General features: G+C 43.6%; 1 long non-coding RNA gene across 6 annotated transcripts; it reads right to left on the bottom strand.

The window, feature by feature from the left end:
• Positions 1 to 424: 424 nt before the first annotated feature.
• Positions 425 to 4,925, bottom strand: LOC123151163 (uncharacterized). Of its 6 annotated transcripts, none has more exons than XR_006475527.1 (5): positions 4,655 to 4,924; positions 4,185 to 4,292; positions 2,325 to 2,536; positions 1,348 to 1,529; positions 425 to 958 (listed from the first exon to the last, which is right to left on the bottom strand). It is a non-coding gene; the product is annotated as an uncharacterized lncRNA (long non-coding RNA). The 6 variants fall into 6 exon arrangements; XR_006475528.1 differs by lacking the exon at positions 425 to 958 and adding an exon at positions 2,664 to 2,720 and having other exon boundaries at positions 1,040 to 1,529; positions 4,655 to 4,925; XR_006475526.1 differs by lacking the exon at positions 425 to 958 and having other exon boundaries at positions 1,040 to 1,529.
• Between the last annotated feature and the right edge of the window lie 1,587 nt (positions 4,926 to 6,512).

Raw genomic sequence — 6,512 nt, 5'->3', positions numbered from 1 at the left:
CACCACCCTGCCACCGGGCCTCACCGGAGTGCGCCGCCCCGCTCCTCGCCTCGCCGGAGACGGCCTCGAGCTCGCCGGAGTCAACTCCGGCCGGATCTGCTCCGGGTGGATGAGATCCACCAGGAGACGAACCAAACACCGCCCCCGCGTCCCGGATCTCGTCGTCCCAGATCCCTCCGTCCCATTGAATTTCTCGGAGAGGTCTAAATTTCGTCCAAGTCCCAGTAATTTTATGCATTTTTCATCGCATCATAATTTCATCACCGTTGCTCCGATTCGTGCGTGTAGCATATCAAAATATTCGTATCAACGAGTACATCATTTCATCTCACTAGATGACCAGTTGCGCCCATGGCGCAAAGGCCGAGAGCAAGCCAAATATTGAAAGAATATGCATCAAAATATGTAGACACAGAAGAAAACATATGAAAATAAGTACGGATTGATGATAGTCATACGGACAGGATTATCATAATTTTTTACATAAGATCCAAAATGATGCCAGATATAGAAGTCTCGATAGGTACTTATAGTAATACCAAGTTGCGTAGCAAAGGACTATTGTGACTTGTTTAGACTGGATAGACAATCATGCAGAGGCCCTTGGACATGCACTTGAAGGCGAAAGCATATGCACACCCTTTCTTCATGTTCGCCTTATGAAAGAGGCTGCTCCAGTTCTTTGTGAGTGTAGCCCTGTTGTCGACACCCTTGATAAAGCGGGCCATGACACTGGTGGTCCCGTCCTGATTGGTAGCTCATCATGATCAATATCCATGTACTAAAGGTTATTTAGTACATGGTTTGCCAGCATGTTCTTGTATGAAACACAAGAATGCATTTGTTTGAGATTACCATTCTTTTGCCGTCAGTAGCAAATGTTTCTGTCATGTGGCATACGTAGTAATGGTCAACAGTAAGTATTCCCTTTGTGAGAATAGTAGCACATGTGTTGTACCTAAAAGTGTTCAAACATCAGTACAGCTGCATAGGCCCTGCTTTATGATTCATGAACTTATGTAGACGAGAAAGGAACAGATGACAACACAATCCATGCTTTCACAACAGTAACAACCAAGAATCTTCTTCTCTTCTCTAACAGTCCTTATGATTCACGGTCATCTTATGATTCACGGTCATCGATCTCGGCTCAAACGCTCGAAATCAGGATCATGATAAGTAGTTCAAGTACCTAATATATTTGTAACTAATCCATCTATACCACCTCATATGCCACACTGTCCTAATGATTCACGGTGAAAGCTAGCCCTTTTCGAACAAAAGAAGATGCACACAAAAAGAAGTCTTTCCAATACGGGCATTTACGCAAACATATGCCGTACACACCTGCAACCTCCCAAAAAAAGGTGTTGCAGATCAGGGATGGATTTAGAGAGATGTTGTTCAAGGCTAGGGATAGGACGCAAGGTAAGAACAATTTCCACCACCCAAATTGCAGAACGATGCATTCCACTCCGGCTCTACTCTTCTTCATCATCTTAGCCTTCCTCTTCAGCTTCCTTGAGCCACTTCAAAGGAAAGGAATTGGTTAGGAGTTAGTATACTTAACACAAGTCATATCATAATGTGAGTTTTGCTGTGCCAACCCAAAAGATGGTACAAGCCGAGCCAGTTATTACAAATACAACCATCTAAATTTGAATCTATCTATATATTATACACACACACACACACACACAACAGATAGGCAAGCATAACGGTTCAAGAAGAACAGTTTTGTGAACCATTCTCTCTAACAAAAGATTTGACGCCAGGGAAAGCAACTACCGAAACAGAATGAAATAAACAAGCCATAAAAAACTGGCACAGTGATTGTGCAATAACTTGTACTGGTTCCGCAAATTTTACAGCACACATACGTGAATAAAAGCATCAGACTGTTTGACAAAAACTTTATCGGACTCATTGCCATCTTATTCTTCTTCTCCCATCGTAAGAAAAATAAGAGCGTTTAGATCACTAAGGTAGCTGATAGTTTAGTGATCTAAACGCTCTTATGTTTCTTTACGGAGGGAGTACCTCCTTATCATATATAGGTCAGGAAAGATGCTCAAGTTGAATCTGTCGCTAGCCTTTAAAATAGTGATCAATATTACTATTAGGACTTGCAAGTGATCCGGTTTTTATGTAAATAGATGTTACTACAGCCAGTTTTTTTTTTGAAAGACTATGAGCATGTTCAGGACATTAAGTTGAAGCAAGGTAAAAGAAGACAAGAGATCACACAGATCGAACAAAAGAAGATGCACACAGAAAGAAGTCTTTCCAATTCGGACATTTACGCAAACATATGCCGCACACACCTGCATACCGTGGGGAGGAAATCTTGGGATGCCAAAATGTTCAGCAATTTTCTCCTGTGGACATGGAAGCAAAGAGAAATGTGGATTCCCCTATACGTCGACCATGTCCACCGGTTCAGTCGCTGCCATCCGCATCAAGGTCGTTGGCCGCGGTTGGCGTCGCTCGAACCTATCGCCGCGATCTAAATATTCCACAAAGCTAAAGGCAAGGCCTGTAAAAAAATCAACACATGATCAAACAATAGAAATACCAAGTTAATTAAGCATCTAGAACCTAAAGCCATCAGCCAAAAAACGACACGGCACTGGCCATGTAAACTAAAACATCACTACCCATACACAGATTACATGCGCAACCTCCAAATACACAGCTAACAACAATTGCTGGTTTAGTACCTGCAGAACATGAAAGGGAAATAAGTATCAACACATCAACCAAGGATAGAAAAAGGATCAACTATATATCAGGTCACACCAAAACACTTCGTATTCCAATCTAGTTCTAAGAGCATGCTGTGTACATCCTGTCAGGCTATCTGCAAAACCTAAGAAGCAAAGCAGGGAACAAGGACTAATAACAAGCAAGCAAATATTGATAGGCCACTTGACATCAGCATATATATACAGTGAAATAATCCAAATTCCACAGGCTAGCAAATCTGGTTCTAAGAACATATGGTGCACAACCTGTAAGGCCACCATCTACAAAACCTAGAAAACAGAACATGAAATAAGTACTAACCAACACATCAGCCAAGCATGAAAAGAAGGGCTCATTTCATATTCGATTACATTGTACACCTCAAATCTTATTTGCTAGTAAATATGATTATGGGGCCATGCAGTGTACAGCCGGCCAGACACGTAGAACTAATAAGCAATTCATGAATTCGGAGGATTTGAGCCAAACAGAAAATAAACAGCCTGTCAGGCTCGTAGTACTAATAAGGAATCCATAAACGGCAAATGTTTTGATAGTACAAATAAAAAGCAGAAGCAATGCATATGAACCAAACAGGATTAAGGCACACATCTAACTGGTCCTTTTCTAGAGATGTAAATTTTCTCATGTTCCAGGTTGGCACCTAATTTGTTACAACACACATCAACATGAACCTGAGTCTGAATCCAGAGCCAGCAATAACACTGAACCTAAGATATCTGAAACTATTTTGTCCTTAATCCTGGACCAGACCCACTTAGTTTATCCAAAATAACCAATTAGTAAGTACCATACTAATCATCATATCACAGACATGCCATTCATCTCTTACACTCCAGTACAAGGAAAAAGAAACACCAACCAAAGAACATAGAACAGAAAAATCCTTCCTTGACAGAGAAAAAATGAGGCATGCGGGAAACCAAGGAAGCACCGGCAGAGCTACGGCCAGGCCGGATGTGTCATGGCCCACCCAAGACTGAAGCAAAAAGAAGTTTATATGAAGCCCTGCCCACAACAATGCAGTGATTTTCAGTTTGATAGCACAGTTTGTAGTCTCTGGCCTGCCCACCTTTTTGGTGGTAGCTCCGCAATTGCATGGAAGACAACAAAAATCTACTTTGGATGAATTTAGCTACATCCAAAGCTTTGCTCGCCAGTAAAGGTACCCAACAAAGCAAGAAAGAGAACAAAAAAATCCCTCCGTTGGAATGTAGCTAGAGATGAGAATATTATTGACAGGAACTAACAAAGAAATCTAACTAACCGTGACCATTTCCTGAACAAGAAGAAAGCTACCAAGCAGTATCAACTAAGGTAACACACATCGACGGGGACAACATACCAAAACCAGTAACATCAAAGGAGAAAAGCTCACTGATGGCAAGAGAAAAAAGCATGAGCTGCACAACATGTACCTGTTTATACTACAGTAAGTCCAATAAGGAGCGCGTCCCGAGATCCTCTCTTCCTCCTGCTGGTCTACTTCCTCATCCTCCCTTCCTCCTCCCTTCCTCCTACTCCTGCTGGCCACGAAAAAAATGAGATGGTAGGGAAGATACCACCAAGAGAACCAAATCCAACCACCATAATCTATTTGAAGCAAGCACAATACTCTCAGAAACCACATGGCTACAGCAAGCGCATGGGCACGGGCGAACTCACGGGCATAGTCACCCTAATTAACATCAGGGACAAGAATCCCCCAAACACCTCGAGCTCCTTGCCCAGTGGGGTTGGAGGCAGAGGTGGCGCCTCGGTACCGGCGCCGCCCAGGACGGTATTGAGGTCGGAGGAGACGAGGCAACGGTCAATTTGGGAAGCAACGTCACAGCACGGTGGTTGAGAGAGAGAGAGAGAGAGAGAGAGAGAGAGAGAGAGCACACACACGGAGCAGCCGCAGCTCGGCGTCGAGGAGGCACAGAGACGGCCGGCCCCCCACCTCCCTTCCTCCTCTCCCGATCCAGGATCGGATCGAGCCGCCACCAACCGCCAGGTCGCGCCCGACCTCGCCGGCGCAGGCCGACAGCAGCCGGTGACCCTCTCCTGCCTGCTACCTCACCTCCCTCTCCTCTTTCCTCTCACTTCCTCCATCGCAGGAGGGGGGCGGCGGCGGCGCATGAGGAACGAGGGTCGCGGGGTGGGCTAGGTCTGCTTCCCGCTCACCTTTTATCATGCGACGTGCGTGGTGCGGTGGTTTTTTCGCTCGCGTGATGCGCTGCACCCCCACGCGCGGCGCGGTGCGGTGGGCTTTTTTTTCCTCGTGTGGTACCGTGCGCTCGAGGCCTTCGCTGTGACTACAACTCTAGAAGGCTTTATATGTTAGATTGCATCATTTCCATTTGAGCTCATCTTGATGCCTGAAATGATATTGGAAGAGGGATATGTGATGATAGTTTCAAATCTGTTTCAGCAAATGCATTTTTGTCATTTTTGCCATGATTGATGTGTGCATGCTATGATCTGGAGCTCTACATGTGTTTTGTAGAATGTCATGTTATCTTTATAGGGGTGTATACCATGTATTTTTGTGATCTTTGTGCTGACTAGCACAAGCATGCAAAGTAGCTTACTCAATGATACTGATTTCAGGGACTTAGAATTTCACTAAGTCCTTGCCCTGTCATTATTTTTATGACATATGTTCATATTGTTTCCTAATGATCCGTGCCTCTTTTGAGCATGATCAGTAAGAATGTTTTGTAGATAATGTTATGCTCTATCCATACATGTCTTTGTTTGCAATTATGGAGCATCCTAGTTTGAGTCAATCGAGCTCTACTTTTGCTATAAAATGTTTCTGGCAGATTGTTAACATGTTTAGCAATTTTGCCAAGCTTGTTGTTGTTGATCCGTGCATGTTATGTTGTTGTTCTTGCCATGTCTAGCTTCTATGCCGTATCTACTTGCTGGGTGTATGCTTAGTTTGTCATGCAATGCCTCGTAGTGAGTGCATCGAGCTCGTAAACATGCCTACTTGTTATCTGTTTTGCCATGCTCCAGTTTTTCACTAAGTCTGAATCTGTTTATATTTTTGCTATGTTCAGATGCATGCAATTGTATTTTCTGATCCCTTTTGGCTTATGGTCAGTAAGGGACTTTTGTTGTATGCTTTGAGTAGCTACATGCCATGCCTTGCTTTGCCATGTTATGTTCCTGTAGCATGTAGTTTTCATGCGCTAAAGATTGCTTCCTGAAGATAAATTCCTGACTTGTGTTATTTTCACTAAGTCTGAAACCTGTAATCTTTTGCATTTTTGCCATGCTTGTTTGAGCCTGTTATTAAATGAATTAGCCGTAGCTCAGTGTTCATCTTTTGTCAAGCATCTTGAGTGGATCCCTGCCATGTATTTTTTTGTCATGTTTGTGTGCAGTAGCTTATTTATCTTGATGCATTTATATGGCTACTTGATGTTTATCGCACACCGGTGCCATATTTGTTTTGCTTGTCATTTCCAAACCGTGCATCCGATTCCGGTGATCTTTATATCGATTTCGACCGAAATCAACTCCTGTTTCCAGTGGCACTCTTGGATTTCCAAGTTGAGTCCAGGTTCAATCATTCCTTTCTAAATCATGCATATGCATCACATATCGCATCCCGCATATCATACCATGTTTGCATCATGTTGCTTGAGCATTGCACGTGGTTGATGGTGTCTCCCTTTACTTGTTGTTCTTGCTTGGGTAGAGCCGGGAGATGAGTTCGTGTTCGAGGAGCCTGTTGAGTACGTTTACGAGGATCA

The sequence above is a fragment of the Triticum aestivum genome, chromosome 7A (assembly GCF_018294505.1).
Source record: "Triticum aestivum cultivar Chinese Spring chromosome 7A, IWGSC CS RefSeq v2.1, whole genome shotgun sequence".
Lineage (NCBI taxonomy): Eukaryota > Viridiplantae > Streptophyta > Magnoliopsida > Poales > Poaceae > Triticum > Triticum aestivum.
Note: the sequence above shows the minus strand (reverse complement) of the source record. Positions and strands in the feature narration are given on the sequence as shown.